This window comes from Neolamprologus brichardi, chromosome 1 (genome assembly GCF_056152115.1).
Source record: "Neolamprologus brichardi isolate AB-2024 chromosome 1, ASM5615211v1, whole genome shotgun sequence".
NCBI lineage: Eukaryota > Metazoa > Chordata > Actinopteri > Cichliformes > Cichlidae > Neolamprologus > Neolamprologus brichardi.
Window position 1 is genome coordinate 19,998,054 of NC_142104.1, and position 22,105 is coordinate 20,020,158.

A 22,105-nucleotide genomic window follows, 5' to 3' on the forward strand; every position below is an offset into this window, starting at 1 on the left:
GTTAACCACAAAACCCTGGTAAAGCCCTATGTTATAACTTAACGCTGTAACCTGACATTTACCTCACTGGAAATTACCTGCACGTCACATCAACGCAGTTCACAGCAACTGTTCCGGCAGTTCCTTATATGCTGCCATTAATCGACTGTAAGTGAATGGACCACCACCAACTAGTGTTTTCACAGCAAAATTGCAGATCAGTGGTCATGCAGAGACTTGTTTAATACTTCATGTTCATTGTTCTTCTGTAAATTATGAACCCCATTAGTGTTCAGAATGAAGATAAACAAAAGCTTGCTTTGGGATTTGCAAACCTTGTCATTGACAAGTCAATACTATATGAACATGCAATGCACTTTACAAAACAGGACTTTGGATTATGGATTATGCAACAGTTGCTAGTAATCTTTCATATACAATCTTTCAGTAAAACAGAACAATTATGTGTACTTCAAACAAGTTAAGCTCTGATTATATTTTTCATTTTGACATGTAATGAGCAAAAACTGCTGCTGAATATAAGCTGCATCAGATCCTCTGCAAGTATGTGATAAGTTCCTGCTAATTTACACGTATTTGAAGTGTAATTTATTTCTTGAGTCATCTTATTTCTTGCATGTCTTTCCTCAATTTAGTTCAATCTATGATTTTTTTTTAACACAACAGTTGATCTTTTGAGAAAAAGAAAAATATTTGCACACTTGTTACTCATTGTAACATAACTTATTGTAGCATGAAGACTGGACGCAGAGGGGAATGGAGAACTCCAGATCATTTCAAAGGTAACAAAATCCATCCATCCCATTTTACAGGGGTTTGTGGGTCAAATCATTTCTGAGCTTTCTGAGCTGAGAGTTTGAGCCAGAGTGTCACTGGTCAATGACACGAAACACTGAAAATCACAGTGTCAAAATTAATTTGGGTCACTATTGCAGTTAAGTGCTCAGAAAGGTTCAGTGCTTAGAAAACCATGCCAGGCACAGGATTTTTGCCCCAGTGTTAATTTTATTTCATTTTTTGTGTGTTTATTATTGTTATGCTTTTGTTATTACCCATATCTAAAATATTGTAATACGGAAAAATCATTATCTCGTCCATAGCTTCTTTAAAGTAAACTATCAATAATTATGATTCAGTGCAGATAAACTATGACTCCTGTCTAGTTTTGCTTTTTGTTATTATGTCCTTTATTCGGATTTTAGTCTCTGTAAGGCCTAAAATTCCTCTTTTCCAGAGTGACCTAGTCAATATGACAGCATATTTCCAATAGATAAAAGGAAAGACACAAATGTAAACATCACAAACTAAGGTAATATTTACATTTGTGTGTTTAAGGTCAAATCTGAACTTTAACCTCAGTCCCAACCACTATATTTTAAGTGTGGTAAGAAACAGATTTTAAAAAAGTAAAAATGTGTAGAAACAACCAATTCAGTAACAACTGGTATAGTATGAGTGTTGTACTGACTGTGAGTGATTTTAGCCAATGATTTCTAAGATGCACAGCACTAAACTGTAGAGATATGCAGATTGTATGAACTTGTTCTAACTCAACAAAAAAGCAAATAGGCGCATTTCCCAAAATGCCAAACCATTTCTTAAAATAAAATCTGAGCGCGCCTCCTCTTTTCTCTTTTCCCTCGATATGTCAGTCTCTTTCTACGTCTAACATTCATCTTTTTGCTTCTTATGGGAGCACGCTCTGAGAGACAACCTATCACATCTTGTCATTATTTTCTGCCCTCGACACAGAAGCATGAAACATTGAGGAATGTATTCCTGGCACAAGTCAAGATGTGATCAGGGGATTCAACTGAGTTTAGAATACCATATGGCAAAAGGAAGCAGCTTGTCAGAAGTGAGACTATCTGAGCACCCCCTAGGATTGAGACAGAAAGTTTTCTCTGTTGTCTCTCCTGTAGGTGAGCCACAGGTAGCTGAGGGGAAGCTGTCAGTACTGCAAGGTGTGTGGGACATCACACACAGAGAGAGAAGCAGAAACAGGGAAAAGCTAAAGCAGGCACTTTTGCGTTAAAAATAAACATAAACCCTGCCAAAGATGAAACGAATCTTCCCCTGCAATGTACAGCAAGCCAGAAATGTAATGGAGAATGTTTAAACAGAAAAACAGATTCTCCAGAACAATGCACGTGGGTGTGAAATTTGTGTTCACCAAGCAGCCAAAATGTTTCACATGTGGATAAATGTCACTGTTAATTGTTTTCTGTGAGAATGAATCCGTGTTGTAACTGCGTTTCCATGGCTACAACTCCTAAGCTGCATATTCTCAGATATCCCCAGGAACCAGACCATAGGTGAGAGTATTAACTGAAGAGACCTGACAGGATGTAATTGCATTCAGATACAGATGCACCTTTAATCTTTGCCCTTTTAATCCTGCACTGGAATGACCTATGCAAATTAACAAATCTGTTTGTTTTTGTGCATATTTTTGTGCGCTGCAGGGAAAGTAAAACAGCATAACGGTGGGTGAAAGATTTGCCGCAGCAGACTTGAAGTTCCCCGCTTGGATAAAACCAAGAGGAAGAATCAGCTGATAATTGACCAGCCAGGAGATTTTTAACTGATGCCAGCAGGGCTTTCACATAACTACACATACAGTAACACTAGCCAAAAGAATTAATGATATTCTCACAATGCACAATGTGTAAAAAATTTAAATAACAATGATATCAATAGTGCTTACAGATATATATTTTTTCTATTTATGGCAAAAACACTCAAATGAGTATAAAAGTCTGAGTATAAAAAGGTGAAAAGTAAGTCTGTAACCATAACTGTTTAAAAGCAAGCAAAAAAAGAGCACTAATGGATGGTGAAAAGGCACCCATTGCATCTAATAAACAACTGATCCTAACCTGTGCCATCAAACTAATGACAACTGAAACAAAAAGCTGAGAGCGCAGGTAGGAGTTTGATTTTTAAAGTGGCACAACTTGTATAATTCCATGTATAATCACATAAAATTAGATAGCATTAGATACAATCAGTGAATAATGAACACACTACTCTTTAGTGTACTATAAATCCTTTTTTCAGATGCAGTAGAAAGTGTAGACATTAATAACCTTATTGTAAAAACTGACTCACGAGTGCTGAATGAAAATGAGCTGTGCAGCTTTATTATGTGTGCCTACTTTTTGATGTTTTTAGGATGATACCAGTCAAAAATTAACAGGTAATCCTGGTAGAGTGGCGAACAAACTATGGCTCAAAACTATGAACAGCTTTAGGATTCTTGGACTCGATATTATGAGGATCCACCCTGGTAAAGGAAACTCAGTAAGTACTGTGATTATGAGGGAAACTAAAGAAAGCTGTGTGCTAGCACCAAGTTACTGCTAACTTGTACAGACAAACAACAGAAAGCATCCAAACTGAAAAGAGCCCCAAACAGTAGTGTGGACAGCTCAGTACCAGAAGGCTCTGCAGCAGGTGATTAAAACTGCCCAGAACATCATTAGCACCCATGCACTTATAATTGATATTTGTGTGCTCTCTGTGCACAGCCCAGAGGATACTAAGAGACAATACTTACTCAACCCAAAGTATCTCCCGCCATACCACCAGACTTCGGAGGAGTTTCTTTCCTCAGGCTCTGAGACTAATGAACTCATTGGCTACACTTCACCAAGAAGAATCGGTTTAGGTTTTAGGAGCTAATGCTTTATTCAGTCATTTACAGTTTTCTTCTTTCTGTATGTTGGCTGCAAAAACGGACTGCAACAGTATGCTGCTTGTTGCTATGAAATGAAATAAAGCTGAAGTTCTCAGCAACAACTTTCACCTTCCACATAATTTAAACTTGTGAAAACACTGATTAGTGCAGTTCTGAAATCTGTGTGCTCTTTTCCCCCAATTTAGAACTGTGGGTCATTAATTTCTACATTAAACAGTTTCTTACTATGTCTCCCAGTCAGTTGAGCCATTAACGCATATGTTTAAACGGCTCATTGTACTGCTCTTGTTCCACTCAGTATGTGTTAACAAGTAAAAGGATGTAGATATGGTGACATTTTATTCATTACAGTTTAACTGGATGTTGACAGTGATGGATGAGGTTCCATTCAGAAGCCAATGAATCAGATTAAACTGTGAAAATGAGTATTGACTGTGATGTCTGTATTCTGTTTGCTGTTACATTTTTAGTAACGTCATACTGGAGCTAAATGTGCCTTCATGGAAAGATTGTGTGCATTTTTCGTTTTTCGTTTTTGTCTTCTTTAACATCCATCAGCTGCCCCTCAACAAATTACTGATCATAATCTTATGTTACTGAGTTTAAGGAATTTAAGGAGTCAAATGTCCTAAACAAAACTAAACTGGAAGAACCCACCTCAGCTCCGGATACCACCTGTGTAGCTGAAATGTTAGACCGTGCCTCCAATTCACGGCAGTTCCCCATTAAATACTTTGAAAACTACAAGAGTGTTGAAAAAAGATTATTGAACTGATTACTAAGTAATTACTTTAATAATTTAATAACAAATATTTAACTAAATATTAATTAATATGTAATGATATCAGCTGTGTTAAGCAATCAAATATTGGTAGCAGGTAGCAAGTTAGATGAGATGAGCTATAAATGATAAAAATCCCAATAAGACATTTTTTTAATCTATACTATCTCTCTCTCTCTCTCTACATACATATACATATATATTAGGGGTGCAACAATACTCGTATCGATATTGAACCGTTCGATACAGTGCTTTCGGTTCGGTACGCATGTGTATCGAACAATACAAAATTTTTAATTTATTTTATCAACTTTCCTTCTGACAATGCTGTCTGTGTTGAGCGCTCAGTGGATCTGCGCTCGACAGTGCAGCCTAGGCAGAGTAGTCGAACGCAGATTCACTGAGCGCAGGGCAAGCTAGCGAGACAGAAGTTAAGCTCTCATTGCAACATGGCAAATTGAACCTCCCCCACCCTCATTCAGATCTGGCGTTTGGAACTATTTTGGTTTTCATGTGAGGTATGACCCTGAAGGTAAGCGTGTCATGGACTAAAGTAAAACAGTATGTCGGATGTGCCACGCAATGCTCAATTACATGGGTGGGAACTACTGCGTTAGCGCAGTTAGCTCGTTAACGTGTTGGCCGTCCAGCCCCAAGCACGGGGCGATCCGCGGTAGCTCGTTAACGGAGATTTGCCGTGTTGTGGCGTTAACATCATTTCAACGAGATTAACGCTGACAGCACTAGTGGGAACACAATGAATATGACTGCAAATTTACTTCGACATCATCCTAGTGCAAAGACAAGTGGAAGCAGACAAAAACAACAAGCACGCATGCTACAAACTTTACCCGAGTCATTTAGACAGCCGTTAGCACATGATTCTCCTTATGGGGACCTGATATGTTTAATATGCTGCTGAGAATATAGCCCAGAAGAAGCGTATATATAGCTATATAGTATATATATATATATATATATATATATAGTATAGCTTTTATTTTGGAAAGAGCCATTTCTCTGTAATAAACTCTCTTTTCCAAAGATGAGTGATTTCTCGATCAGATAGATTTATTATTTTATTACTTTGTTGTTCCAGCAACATTAAATTTAAAAACTGTACTTTTGAGTTAAAATATATATTTATAATTTTAATAAATGACAAATTAAAAAGGCATGAATATTTTTTTTGTATTGAAAAAATATCGAACCGTGACACCAAAGTATCAAACCGAACCGTGAATTTTGTGTATCGTTGCACCCCTAATATATATATATATATATATATATATATACACACACACACACACACACACATACTTCAGTTAAAATGTTCATATATGTAAAACAGAGTTTTCAAGATGTGTTTATGGACCTAGTGTAAAATTTTGGGAAATGGATTATTTACAATGCAAGAAAGTTAGACGTGACGACTTTCCTCCCTCGCATTTGGCAACAAATGTAAAGTTGCTGCAAGAAACTGCTCCAGTTACCTTGTTACAGACTGAAAATAGACAGAGCAAAGTGTGTCCAAAGCAAAGACTCACGCCAGTTCTTAAATGTTGAGTGACCAAACCAAAAAAGTGTTTTAATACTGTTTAAACTGTAAGTTTGTGCTTTGACACTTGTGAATAAACCCAGGCTGTTTCCGGTCTTTATGCTAAGCTAAGATAACTAGATGATGGTTATAGTAGATAATCAGAATCTTCTCATCTATCCCTTTCCACATCTGATTTTTGCAACCACTTTTTTAAAGAAGGCCCTTCAAATATTAATCAGAGCAGGAAATCCTCTTCTGAAGACAGAAGTTATGGCATTTTGCCTCAGTGAAGCCCTGCCTGTCAAATCACACAGGAACAAGGAACATCTGAGACAGCTTGGGTTAATCAAAATTTAATCACAACTCAATAGCTGATTCAGTCTGAGGCTGTCATACATAGAGTGCATTAGGTTAGATCAGACACATATCTATAGTTCATCTTTCTTATACAACAATCTGACTTCAGACTAATTACTGAAAATACCCCTTGACACCCCTGACCTGAAAAATTCTCAGACAGCGCATTCATCTGAAGAAGGGAAAAAGGCTTATACTCATGAAGTCACGTCCTAGACGCTCTAATCACTTCAATCTGGTTTTAGACTCTCCCCTCAACTCCCACATCAATGTTGAAAAAGACTTCTTGTGAGTACTGGAGCAAAACTCCATTTCTATTCTTGTTCCCTAGCGCACAGATCCCCCGTCCCTCCAAACAGGAAAACACATCACTGGATGATCAATGGATATCCAGGTTCTGCTCTTCCACTGGATGAGCTTGTTGAAAGACTTCACTTTGTCTATGTGAACACAAAAAGCCGTGTGGTTTCATGTTATTGACAGCTGAGTTAATGTGTCATCTTTGGAGTCACGCAACTCCTAAACACTATGCTGTTCTGAGATGGTACCGAATGCTGAAAGCTGGTAACACAGAGGAGACACGAGCTTCTCTGCAGCTGCCTCACACAGTGTATCTCTGGTTACTTTGTCCATGGTCTTATCTGTCAGGGATAGAAAATAATTACACAGAGCAAGCGAATAGTGCTCTTCAATAGAAACTGGGGTACTTGAGTACTGCCATTCATCTTCTTCAGAGCATTTCAGCTGGAAAAAGTACACTCATTACTCGTTATTTTTCAGGATATTTTATATTTAAAAAAAACATTTTGCAAGCCACAATTTTAGTAATAGCTAATTAAAATATGCATATTATACACTGACCTGATACATAAATACTAAACTACAGGTTACAACTCTGAGCTGGCATTTCAAATGCAGTGCACAATGTTGTTCCTAATAACACGCTGAAAACTGCGGCAAATTAAATGGAAAAATCTGTATGATGTGTGTCTGAATATCCAGCAGCACAGCTACAGATAAAGCTAAAGAGCAATACTAATTTGATCTGTAACAGTGGCTCAATTAAGTTAGAAGACATCCTTCTCATCTTTCATTTGCATCCTTTTTGGATTTCATTTTCATGTTTTCATTTGTTTGATGTTCAAAGCTCCAAACAAATGTTCTGACCTAGATGCAAAATTAATCATTTCTAGGAAACAGCATCTGTCAAGCAGATGGAGAGCACTGATCTAATGGTATGTGCTGCAAAAAGAGAGAAGCACATTTCTATGACCACCTGACTCTGAACTTATCCAGGGTACACACACCACACAACAAGCTATAATCCCCTGTATATTGCAGGAGAAAATCCATCAATAGCCTTTTTCTGAATGTCCTTACAGAACTCAATTAGATGAGGTCTGGGAAAACAGATTGCTTGCCATATTGAAACTCTGAAATAGGCTTCTATCTGACAACTTTGCGGTATTTACTTTTTGAACCACTTCTCGGTTCAGTCCATGTAATCATAAAACAGTACCGCATTACCAGTTGTTACAATCTTGTCAAAGCCACTCTCCTTTCACAAACTAACAGAGAAACAAATGTTGCATGTTTTTATTAAGAGTAAAAAAAGAAAATATTTTCACTCTTAGATAGATATAGACAGAGGCATGTATAACTCATTTTTAAGAATACACAGCTGGTTCTGAGCTGGGATGCTTCCTAGATGATGCTTAATTGCATTGACTAGAATGACACTCTGATGTGACTAGTTGTTGCACTGTTAGCCAAATATAACCACTCACATCAACCAAATATCTAAGGTAGACAGAGGCAGAGTGAGGAAACTTTAGTGAATCTGTCCCCAACATATCCACAATCACAATATTTTTTGTTTAAAAAATTTACTTACAGTTCAAACTAATTAGCAGTGAATCGATTTTCTTGACCGTTTCTGATTTTCCCTCTAAGAACAAAAACTGACAACATATAAAAACAAAAATCTATTTTGTTTCAATCTAACATACATCAGCATAAGATACGTAAGATTGTGACCACTGAAAGGTGAAGTGAATATCCCGGTTTCATCAGGGCTGGACTGGGACAAAAAAATCGGCCGGGCATTTTGACTAGAGACCGGCCCACCAGGTATTATAGGAAAAGCCATAAAGCCTTTGAATGAAAACAAACACTGTTGTGACAGTGATGTACACTGTCTTGTTGGTATATGTATGATTTCTATACATTTTACATCAGATAAAATTTTGGTTGTAAGATTTAGTTAATTATTTATTAAAAGCTAGAGTTTTTAAATTAAATAAGAAAGAAAAGTATTACTTTGTGCCCCCCTTTCCCTGTTAATGCCCTACCTGGCCCCTGGCAACACTTTGCTGCACAGTTACCAGCTGTCAGCTACGTAGAAAAGGATCCTGGTGTTATTTGTCTCTCAGAAACAGTTCATAACTTCCCTTCAACTCATTCATGTCACCTAAAAGGTAAACCTGTTTCTCCATCACCTGTTCAGCTCTGATGATTCAGTAAGGACATCTCCTGGTTTCATCTTCATGTTTCCCTCTCACCACATATCCAAACCGATATGACCAGCAGCTTTTACAGCTGTTACTCCAACAAATATCAACTGATACTAGAAATTAATGTTAAATTAATTCTAACACCAGCTGATCAAGCTTAAACGTGCTGCTGTTGTTTAGCGGGACATTTGCTGCTTTCCTCTTTCTGGCGCAAAGTGGGCGATAAACAAACAAGAGAGACGGGACTTGCGTCAGAAAAGCTGATCATTGATCAGTTTCATGATTGAAGTAGCAACAGGGGAGGGAGGGGGAGAGAATGAGAGAAGAAGAGGCAGATGTGCAGCTTAAAGATGCAGAATAACTCCAGCTTTGTGTCTTTTTCATGTGTTCCTTTTCAGCTCAATACAAAACGCATAATATTTTCTCTGAATACGGGACGATTCTGTTTTTTACAGGACGGTTGGCAACTCTACTAACTAACCTTATGAATAAAATAAAGTTCACTATCAGTAACATCATAGCACCCACCCAGCAGTATATAAACTCCGTTATGCTAGCTAGTACGCAGTACGAGTTATTGCAACTGACTGTAAAAAGTCAGCACAACGAAAATAAACTACACCTAAACTTGGTTTATATCTGACCCAGATAGACTGCAGGTCATAACTCACCTGAAGTTCAGTTCACCTGACACTCGGACCTGCGGCCGCCTCAGGTCTCTCCTCCTGCCTCCCCTTTCCCTCATCCACTTGCTGGCCTCTGTGGAAGCTCTGACATAGCCACCACCACCAAACAACTGAGTTATTTTTACACATCGGCCAGCGTCTGGCCAATCCGCCACCTTTCATTGTTTATACCGTTACAAAAAGAAACAAACATACAAAAAAACTTTGGCCCATAAAAACGAAAAATCACCATCGGCCCTCTGGGCAAATGCCCAATGGCCAGTACAGCTATGGGTTTCATCCATGGCAATATGCATTAGAAGTGGGGGAAATGGGCAAGCAAGGATTTGCACAAATTTGAAAAAGACCAAATTGTGATGCAAGACGGTTGAGTCAGAGAATCTCCAAAACTGCAGCTCTTGTGGGGTGGTCCAAGCTAACTCTGGTCCAAAAAGCACTAGCAATTCTGATGAATCCCATCACATGGATGGCAGGTGTGTACACTGCTTACCTGGGGAACACGTGGCACCAGGATGCACTATGGGAAAAGGAAGAAAATGGTGCCAATAGTGTGTTCCATGTGAATGTTAGCTTGACATGTACCCCCTATCTAAGCTTTGTTATGGACTGTATACACTCTGTAATCGAAAAAACATTCCCTGATGTTTGTGGCCTCTTTCAGCAGGATAATGAATCTAAGGAAAATGGTTCAGGTATAGTTTGAAGAGCACAACAAACAGTTCGAGATGTTGGCTTGGCCTCCAAATTCCCCAGAACCCGATCCAATTAGTCATCTGTTTGGATGTGCCAGACAAAAAACGTCCAATCTGCTTCGCAACTTACAGGACTTAATGGATCTGTTGCTAGCATCTTATTGCCAGATGCCACAGCACACTTTCAAGAGATAACGGGACAACCCTTTTCTCTTTCACATTTATTTCCATAATTTTCCTCCAAAGTACCTTGATCCTTTGCTCATACAGAAGATGATGTGTTATCCCTGGCTCTGATAGCTTTAGCTCTAGCCACTTCTTGTTAGCGTCTGTAAAATGTTCACGCTTAAGTGTCTCATTAGATTTATTGCTACAAATGTTTTTGCATCTTTCCCTGCAACATTTGCCTCTTCACTCACTTCCATGCTAACATCGCAGCATGTGGCTGTGAGCATGCGCTAGCTTGCTCACAGCCACATGCTTGGCCAGTCATTCGTCTGAGATCAATGGAGTCTAGCTCAATTTGTAAATGTGTAAAAGTAAGATTTTCTCATGCAAAATGTAGATAAGTGTATAAAAAAATGGACCGGAAAAACTCTGTTGTTTAAACAAACCCTCAGACTATTTTCTGAATCTTTCCAACTATTCCTTTCAAGTGGATACAGAGACCTGTTAAATGCTTTCAATTAGAGGTGCAAAATTACAATTCCAAATTTTTTTAACCTACAAGAGCAAAGCAGTGTGACCCTTAAACACTGCTGTGATATTTGTAGTTTCGTGACAAACAACTGGAGCTAGTCTTAGCAGAACAGAGAGTTCCTTTGCCCGATCCAATTTAGCACCAACTATAAATCTTGGATGGGCCAGTCTGATGGTTGCCAGGCAACTGTACATAATTCACAGAAACACCACAATGTTTTGTTGTTGCTCATTGATTTTTGTAAACATTAAACAAACATGATGTAACGTGTTAATTTGTGGGACCTACAGGTGCTCATAGGCAGACGGGTTTAGCTCTAGACAGACAGGTTGTGGCTTTGTACAAAGATATCAGAACTGTATCAGTTTAAGTATATATAAAAACAAAAATGTCAAATTATCCCCATATTTGGTTAAACCATGTTGTATTTCACTGCCAGCTTACTCAGCAGGCGACTTGTATGTGACAGCTGATAGGAAAGTAAAAAGTGACAATCCATTAGCCTAAATTTGTAAAACACAGAGAAGAATAAAGCAGCACTTTCTTCCTAATCTAAGTTTCTTATAGTTGGTGTTCTAACCCTCTGATCAATACGAGTCCATTCAGTTCTAATACCTCAATTTAATTTGGCCTGATTCAGTCCACCCACTGCTTTCACTCACTGTATGCGCAAAGTGGCTAGTTGTAAATAATCAATAACATCTCAATGAATTGCCAATACAACTCCAACAGAATGAATTTGAATGCTGTCTTGATGCATTCTAATTCATCCAGGTAAGTAAATACAAAAAGGTTGATTCTGTTCATCTAGACGTCGCGTTTTCAGTGGGTGAAACGTTTCGTCACTCATCCAAGTGATTTCTTCAGTACTCATGGTACTCATGGCTATTGATCAATGGGCTTTGATCAGTTGTTGTTGATCAATGGTCATGACAATGTGCATATTAATGATCAAGGAACTGACCTCACAACCCATTGTTCATTAGATAGGCTAGATTCAGTCATTGTGCAGATATACTGTTTATAAGATTGGAGAAACCTGCAGTCAGCTGAGACTGAAGGAGTCACTTGGATGAGTGACGAAACATTTCTCCCACTGAAAACACTACGTCTAGATGAACAGAATCAACCTTTTGGAATGTGAATGCTGAACATGAAACTGACTGTTCACAGATTTAATTTAACCCATGACTATGCCACACCATTTTGGCTCTTTCATCTCTTTTTATGTGACATCCCCTGGTGAGTAATAGGCGAACAGGACTTCCTTTCCTGTGTTGCTGTTTAGACTCAAATCGGTCTGATGTTTAATGGCCCGCAGTGACGAAATAATAACTTCCCTCTGGTACACCAGAGAGATAGAAGCCAGCAGAATAAACCTGCTGTTCTCCACAGAACCAGCCAAGGTGTACTCTCAGTGGCAGGGGAACAATATGACAATATGAGAACAGCAAGAAGAGCGTATGTGTCAGGATCCTGGGTCATTCGACCCAGCGTTCTTAGTTTTCCCTGTGCTCCTGTTTCATGTCAAGTTCATTTGTTATTCTTGGAGTCATTTTATCGGTCCTAAGTTGCTTAGTTTATTGAGCTTCCCCTCCTTGTGTTACATTCCATGTTTTCCCAGTCCGTCATGTCTGTGCTCTCCCTCATGCTTCTCTGTGCTTTTCTCTCCCTCTCTGTGTCTCTGTGTATATCCTGTTTTACTTTGAAGGTCCATGTCTTATGTGAATGTGTCCTGCTTTGCTTCCTTGTCTCGTCAGTTCTGATTTCTCCCAGCTGTGCCCTCCTTTTGTGTCTCATTCCCCTCGCTACTTCCCAGTGTATTTAAACCCTGTGTTTCTCTGAGTCAGTGTCACGTCGTCCCTCTTGTTGTGTGGATCTCCCTGTGTCTTCCTGTGAGTTTTAGTTTGTGATTCTCCTGTTTAGTTTAGTTTGCGTTGTATGCTTTTTCCCTGCCAGCCAATAAAGCTGTGATTTTGAGTTAATCCCTTGACTCTACGCGCCTGCATTTTGGGTCCTACTCCTTCCTGCCACAGAGCGCTTCCTGACAGTATGGGAGAAGGATGCAACCCATAACGACAATGCTCAGTGGCTAGTGGATCTGAGGGCAGACCACAGCAACCTGTAACCGTTACAGTGGCAGACATCCAAGGAAGGGTCTCCAGTATGAAGAGATGGACAGCACCGACAGGACCAGGCCCCGACATGGTTCACGCCTACTGGCTGAAGAAGCTGACTGCACTCCACAAGTTCCTGGCAGCACAAATGAATCAGCTACTAGTTGACGAGAGACACACGGAATGGCTAACCAAAGGCCGGACAGTCCTGATCCTCAAGGACCCCCAGAAGGCACCGGTCCCATCCAACTACTGACCAATAACCTGCCTCAATACCACGTGGAACCTCCTGTCAGGCATCATAGCGGCTAAGATGAACAGGCACCCTCCTGACCATGCATGGAGGGTTTCACCCTAAGTCCAGTACCCTGAGGCTGTAGGCTATGCAGAAAAAAGGCCGGGGACTGGTGAGTGTCAGCACCACAGTCAAGGATGAGACAAGAACATCCACGAATACTGGTATCAATCTCATGAACAGTGAATAGATTTTGTTCCTGATGGAAGAAAATGAAAGAAAGGGCGCTGAATTTTTAAAAAAAGAAATGGAAGGTATTATTGAGGAGAAACAATGGGATCTCCAAGACATGGACAAAAAGCTCCAGGAGCTCCAAAGAAAGCTTGATGAAGCTCTTGAAAAAAATAAAGAAATCCTCCAAAAGAAGCAAAAAAAGGCCATAAAAAAAAAGAGATAGTCTAAAAGAATCAGGAGATCCAAGGAAAGCTTGATGAAGCTCTGGAAAAAATAAAGAAATCCTTCAAGAGAAGAAACAACAGGACATAAAGCATAGAGACATGCATGTGCAAACTCCAAGGCATGGAGAGAAAATACAGGGGGCTGCAGGTAAGCCTTGATGAAACACTTCACAAAATTCAAGAGTTGCTTCAAAAGAAAAAGCAACAGGACATAAGACAGAAAGAAATGGATTGCAAGCTTGAAGACATGGAGGAAAAGTACAGAGTGCTCCAAATAAGGCTTGATGAAACACTGCAAAAAAATAAAGAATTTCTTCAAGAGAAAGAGCAACAGGAGATAAAACAGAAAGAAGAAAAACTTCTTCTTCTCCAGAACTTTGAGAGGAATTTTTTTTTTAAAAAATGCAAGAATTTTATAATACAATGAAGTACAAAGTAGTGAAACTAGTAGCTATAATATAGGTGGCTTACCCCAAAACCGGAGGCGCTATACTGCACGGTGGACCTAATTCAAACGCTTCTCCCCACCACGGCTGAAGTAAAAAAGAGAAACGCCCTGAACCCGGCCTAGAAGGAAGCCAATAGACAGCCTAGGATCCCTGCCAAACATCAGGAAAAATGGCGACTCTCCAGTGCCCTGATGGGGTGTGCTATTATAGCAAAAGAGCAAGTGTGGTAAGCACACAGCCCAGTCGCGCTTCCAAGATGATGGCAGGGAACGTAGGAGGTTGTGGAGGGTTCGGTTAAACCGTTCGCACTGCCCATTACCCGCTGGATGGTAAGGAGTTGTACGGGACTTGGCTACCCAATACAATTCACATAGCTGTTGCATCACCAAACTCTCAAAATTTCTACCCTGGTCGGAGTGGAGGTGGCTAGGAACGGCAAACTTAAAAAAACACTCTGTTAACAACGCCTGGGCCACAGTAGAGGCCCACTGGTCCCGGGTAGGGACTGCAACCGTGTATTTGCTGAAAACATCAGTCATGACCAAGACGTTTTCAACTCCACTACGGGAAGGTTCCAACACTGTAAAGTCTATGGCCAGGATTTAATTTGGCCTAGACGCGAACAGGTGGCCCATGTAACTATAAGACCCCAACTCTGAGTCTTTTGCGACCTGACAACGTTCACAACGCTGAACCCATTGCTTGATGTCAGAGGACATCCCGGGCCAATAGCAATGCTGCCTGACCAATTCAGTGGTACGCTCAATACCTTGGTGCCCATGGTCCTGGTGCAGCTGCCTCAAGGTCTCAGGCTTCAGAGCCTCTGGAAGAACAAGTTGGAGGGCTTCCTCACCTCCACCCAGACGCAGAATCCGGTGATAGAGGATGCCATCCTTCTCCACCAGACGATCCCACTGACACAGCAGAACCATGACTGGTTTGGGGACCTGACTCTTTTCCCCTGGAGAGGGCGGGGACTGCCTCCTCCAGTATACCAAGAAACCCTTCAGGAGGGGGTCAGCCTCCTGCAAAGCATGAATATCACCTGAAAAATGAGACAGGAAGGCCCTGCTGGACACGGAGCCTGCTAAAGCGAAGTCGGGACAGGAGTCCCAGGCAACACGTCCTCGGCCAGGCTGGAGCTTGTCTCATAGTGTCGGAAGAGAGCATCAGCATTCCTATTACTGCGGCCTGACCGATACTTAATCTCAAAATCGAAGGCCACCAGCTGGGAAGCCCACCTCTGCTCTGTGGCACCCAGCTTAGCTGAAGAGAGGTAACTGAGTGGATTGTTATCAGTGTAAACCACACACTTCTGCCCCAGCAGGTACTCCCGGAACTTTTCAGCTATGACCCACTTGAGTGCAAGAAATTCCAGCTTCATAGAGCTGTAGTTGTCCATGTTGCGCTCATGGGGCCGGAGACCCCGACTAGCATAAGCCACTGGCCTAACACCACCTTCTGTGTCTTGGGAGAGAACTGCACCCTAACCACTGTGACTGGTGTCATTCTCCAAGATAAATGGGCGTGTGAAGTCGGCATACGCCAGCACAGAGGCAGACACAAGCTTCGCTTTCAGGGCCTCAAAACTCTCCTCGCACTGATTTGTCCAGATGGCACTCAAGGTCTGTCCCGAGCCCTTCTTTGACTTGGTGCCTGCCAATTTAGCCACCACTTGATGCAGGTGAGCCGCCAATGTGGCGAACCCCTCCTCAAAGCGCCGGTAATAGCTGGCGAAACCCAAAAACACCAGCGGATTACATTCATTCCTAAGATACCAGGGACGGAGGGCGTGGCACCAGGAGGGTTCTTCACTATAAGGATCCCACACGAGGGCATTTCCTTGCCACACAGGAGTACACTGAGCTCCAAATAGCCAATGTAAGGAATGGCAAGCCCACTGGCAGCCCGAAGCTGTAACCAATGGCATGACTGAAGGCGTTCTTGTCCCCAAGGGGCAAAATGTGCCAAAAAGAAGTTCTCTATGATGGTGGAAACCATGGACCCAGTATCCACCAAGCACGGGACAGTCACCCCACTAATCAGAACATCAATCTTTGGATAAGATGATATTAGCGTGCCAGTCATATCTTTCTGTGAGCCAGTGAACTCCCCATCTGAACTGTGGCTCTGCAGCTCAGAGGGCTCTAGTTTCCCGACTGAGTAGCAGGGACGTGAGGATCACCTGCCGCATGAGGAGGGCCTGAATCAGAGCTCACTCTCACACGGTGCAAAAGTGCACTCTCTAGCAAAGTGCCCTGGCTGCCAACAGCGGCGACAAATCACCAGGACACCCCGCGAGGGCTGGAAAGCTCTTTGATGGTTCTGTAACGAGAACACCATCTCCGTGAACCGGTCTAACTGCTCTTGCTGGTGCTTGAGGAGCTCCTTCAACTCACGCCATTCAGACTCGGGTGCACTGGCCAGAGCAGAACTAGAGCTGGTACGGACCCCACACTGAAAGCCATACACTGGTGGGTGGGAATAACCACGATCACGTACACCCCCTGAGAACCCTTCTCGTTCCCACCAGATAGCTTCACCGCGCACCGCTAACAGGGTGGCGGTGGGCACACGGCGGACATATTGTTTAAGCTCCCAACGGAGAGCACTACTAGCAACATGCTCCACAAATTGTCCCTGAGTAGCACTTCTGCATTATGTATGCCATCAGGTGCATTTTGTTTAACCTGCTCCATCAGAGCCAATAAAGCTAGTGAAAACTCCTGCAAAGTCTCTCCCTCCCGCTGTCTCCGTGAGAAAAAGGCCCTCTGCAGGGTGACATAGGACTGCACATTACCATACAGTTCCTTCAAAATAGTCAACACCCGACCAGGGTCCCCTCGCTCTGAATTAGGACGAAACGCGTGGTTTGGAAAAATAAATTAGAAGTATTTAGCTGAAGTGTATTTTATTTATGTTAGTTCTTTTTTTACTTGTAGTTCTAAATTGGAAGATTATTGTGATATTGAAACTAAAATTATATTCTATTATTTTTTTCATCGCTCAAAATAAGCGTCACACTCGCGGAAGCCGGCATACCCGCCGAAACGCCATGCATTTATCAAGACTTTCAGCCCCAGGTAGGCCAATTATGGATCTTTGGATCCACATTATGTCAGCAGCTATTCTCCACCGTGAACTATGTTAAAAACAAACACCGCTCACGTCTCACAGATGACAGCTTACAGTCCTGCGTAAAGATGAAAGTGACTTCGTACAGCCCCGATTTGCAGACGCTGTGCACAGAGGTTCAGGAGCAGAAGTCCCATTGTAAACATACCACGGCACACCCGACCATGTTTGCATGAACATGCTTTTCAGCATCTCTTTATTGACCACTTCTCACACACGGTTGCTGTACGCATACAGCCAGCTGTAGCTTTTCAGCTCACAGCCCGACACATACCAACACAACAGCATAGATGGAACAGACGTTAAGGTGGTGAGGCGTGATTGCCGGTGCCACTCAGGTGCATCCTCCTCCCCTGCAGCGGCGCAGCAGACCACGCCCCGCCACACACATTAACCAGGTAAAATACATATTTAGGCAGAATTTTGCAAATATCTATTTTTCTGTTTTTAGCAGCATAGTGCTTTTTTTCCAATTATTTTTTAAAAGCCAGGCCAAGGCTCCAAAAGCCCAAAGGCGATATAAGGGTGGCGACTCACAACAGTTTTTGTTTGCTACATGGATCATTTTAGTTCAGCTGGGTGTCTTCCCTTTGGTTATATTTTTTTAAGACTTCAAAATGTGTTAATTACATAAATACAATTTAATTTTCTCTGTAGCACTTCATGGATTTCATAAGCAACACAACTTAGTTGTTCACACAAAGCATAAAAGTAAAAAACAATATATACAGTGTTATCTTCATTTTAGATGTCAAAAAGTATTTGCGGCTCCCAGTGTTTTCTTTTGCGTGGAAACCGGGTCCAAATGGCTCTTTGGGTGTTAAAGGTTGCTGACCCCTGTCCTAGACCAACCAAAATCAGGTAGCAAAATGCTAAAGTCCTGATGCTCTTCCTCCTGAACCTGGATGCTGCTGTCTTGTCTACAATCACACACAAACAAAATCTTCAAACAGGTGGGTTATTTCTCAGCAAATATAAAACAAATCATTAAACCTACCATCTACCTCAAATGTGCATCCTGTCGACCAACGTAGCTACTAGTATTTGTAAATTTAAGGAGATTAAGGTTATATTTGCCCTTTTGTTTATAGGGTTCGATTGCTGCCGCATCCTCTCAGTGACCAACCGCCTGATTTCAAGTGAAGGGTCGAGACGCCTGCCTAGCTGCTGTCTTGTCTTGTTTTGTCTTGTGTTCCGTTCTGTTGGCTGTCCAGTTTTGTTCCTGCTGCTTTGCCTCACCTCTGGGGGCTTTTGGTCTTACTTTAAGCCCCTTCTGGACTATTGTTTGCACTCTCGCTTCAGCGGCTGGCTAGGGCGATCCTGTGTGGTTTTCTTTTTGGTCCACCGCTGCTGGTAAGTCCCAGTTGTCTGTTTTATTTTTATTGTAATTTGGGACACAGTTTTAGATGACACTACATTCAGTGCTCTGTCATAGTTGATGTTTTTATCTTATTTTATATTAATAAATAAAATTGTGTTAATATTTGAGCCGGCCTGAGTGTGAATCCCTGAACCTGTGCAAACGTTGTTGGTTCTTTTTATTACATTTTATTCCCAAACAATTTTATTTCCTGGGGGTGAAATTCCCCTAGGTGGCGTTGTCATTTTATTACTTTTTTTTATAGCCCCGCCAACCACTTGGTCACACAAAGTAAGATCAATGAAATGCTGAGAAAAAACACAACTTGAGGAACTTTCTAACAACTTGAAGTCCAAAAACACTCTAATGGAGGCGCAAAAGCAACAACAAGAGAAAACACACGAAGACCTGTAGTGTACGCTTCAAGAAATCCAGAGGAGAAGTCAGCAGTTAGAAGAAATGCACAACAACACACAACAGAGAAATAAAGAAAGGCAAAAGGCAAAGCTAATACAAGAGGCAATATCTAAAGAACTAAAAGAAAAGCTTGAAGAAAAACAAGGAAAAATGGAAGCCATGGAGAAAAGATGCAAGAAACTTGAGACTCAAAATGCAGAAACAATCGATGAGTTGAAAACCCTCATCCTAGACAAAAAAAGGGCTCATGGAACAGTGCCTGAAAAAGAAGCAAAAACACTTACGCTTGTTCCAAAAGAGGGAGACTGCTGCTCCTCGCCTGATGTAATCTCATCTTCCTCCACCTCTGTCCCATCTTTTTCCTTCTACCTTTTCCTTTACTTGTTGGATCCAAATCCCAGAAGGAATTAAATAAAACAAAAAGACATACAGAAAAACAAAACAAAAATATGTTTCTCTCCCTTCCCAGGTTAGGTTTGGTTTTAAATCCTGATTCGTATCAGCTACCAGTTAACCTATATTAGCTCCTTTCAAATTAATCTAAGCTTCTTTTAGTTGGTGTTCTAACTCTCTGATCAATACGAGTCCACTCAGTTCTAATAGCGCGATTTAATTTGGCCTAATGCAGTCCACCCAATGCTTTCACTCACTGTATGTGCAAAGTGGCTGGTTATGAATACCCAATAACACTTCAATGAGTTACCAATACAACTCCAACAGAATGAGTTTGATTGCTAAACATGAAATCGACTGTTCACAATCGACTGTTACAAGAAAATCAGTTGAATTCCCAATCCAGTGTGTAATCACTTAATTAATCGCTTAAGTCATCTGCACGCTGCAGTAACAGAAAATACTGTCAAGGCATACTGGGTGGTAGGTGGAGAGCAGACCCAAAATGCAGGAACACTCAGACAAAAGTAAACTCAAAGTACAGCTTTATTAGCTAGAACCAGCAAGCTTAACAAAAACGGAGTGATCCTCCGCCTGTGCGTTGTGCTGGTTGGTGGTAATATCTGAACCTATCCAGCTGGCTTGCTCCAGTGTTCGTGGGGAGCTGTACAGGATTCCTCTTCTTTTGAGGGACCACAATCAATATTTTAACAACCATAACCAGCACAGACCACTCTTCACTCGCGTGGTGCAAGCTCAGTCTGTGTTTTGTATTTTGTTCTAAGTGTGTGTCCGTGTGTGGTTCTTTATTTTGTTAAAATTTGAAATGTATATTGTCTCCTGATTGTGCGCAGCAAGCTCTGTGCTCGGTGTCTTTAGAGTTTTTCTTTAACTTTTAATGTGTCGTTTAGTTTTTTATTACAGCAAACTGAGGACGCCACCTGTAGCCATGGTAACTTTGGTGGTGGGTCGTTTTCCACACTTCCTTTGTTGTACAGCACCTGGGGTGTAGACATGATTTTTTGTGTGGTTTTCTTTTGGGCCTCAGCTAATGGTAAGTTCAGTTCAATGTGCGGTTTTATGTAATCCAGGACACTGTTATAGAATAAGCTGTGCCACAGTCAGCTTTTATTGCTTTATTCTTTGTTTTATTTTTATAAATACAAATAAAGACATATTTCAGCCAATCTGCCTCAGAAATGCATCCTTGAACCTGTGTGACCTTTTCTGGTTTGTACGAAGACTTTATATTTCCTCGAGGTGAAATTTCCCTAGGTGGCATTGTCATTTTTTTTTTTTTTTATGTAACTCCTTTTGACCACTTTGTCACATGTGGAAATAAATTGCAAGAGACCTTCCAACACAAAGAACAATGCCATATATCAGCATTTTACCAATAAATAAAGTTGTGGTCCAGATCCAAAACTATTTAATAGGTTTTGGATCTGGATTAAGTTTTATTTTATTTAAATTAAATTCATTTAAATTAAATTAAATTGTGGAGAAAACCAGTGTTTTCTCTACAGTTTAAGGAAATTTAGTAATTTTTTTTAATTTTGCTGGCAGACAGATGAACCGTGCTGAAGATGTACTGCCTTGGCAAAGTGGCAAAATACCATTACATATCAAGAATGCCGAATTCAAACTTCAGAAAAATTCATTTTAAATCTTTTTTTTTTGTGCAAAAATAATGGGTGAGTTGACTATTACCCAGAAAGTACAATTGGGTGACTCTCTCGGACCATTTAAAACGGTGCCAAAGATTTAAACAATCCCTTGTTGGGCTTCTCATTCTGCCATCCTCAATGAAAACAAATGACCTGAGCAGCATGAGACATGGGGTTAGCAACTCTGATCTTGTTATCCCAAAAGAAGTGATGTGACAGATTTTTAGATGCTTCAGCTGTTTGAAATGCTAATAGAATAAACACAAGGGGAACACCCATGAATGCCCATAAGCATATGTAAAGTATTCAGGTCTCACAGGCACACACAAACACATGCAAAGACAAAGTACTGCGGCAGCAAGTAGAGTATTTGTTACTGCAGCGATTCCACTGAGAAAGTCTGCACTTTAATGTTCTGCGCAATCAACACTGCACCTGAGCACTGCTCTTCTCATTTTGGTTGTACAGTATTTGACAGAGCAAGCAGAGTCATCAAGGTGACGCAGATGAGTATGAGAAGAACTGTGGGATTGACAGCCATGGCGTAACAATTTTGCTACCCGAGCAATCTGCACTTTGGTCTCAGACCTTGCTAGTAAGGATGAACTAAGCCACAAATCAAAGCTTTGGATTTTACTGCCCAATCCTTGTCAAAACCAAGGCCTGTACATACACTTCAAATGAGAAGCCACTCAAAGGGAACCTGTCACACTTTGAGTGACAGGATGAAGAATTTGCATTTGCAGGGGAGAATGGCATGCAGCTGTTACACCACCTGAAAACAGGGGGGAAAGAATCACAAGAGTGATTTTCAGTTGCTTCTCTCATGCAGTAGTTTAATGCAATCAAAGATGAACATTAAGTATTTTACATTCCGTACTGCTCAATGTCACACAGTGGAAGAA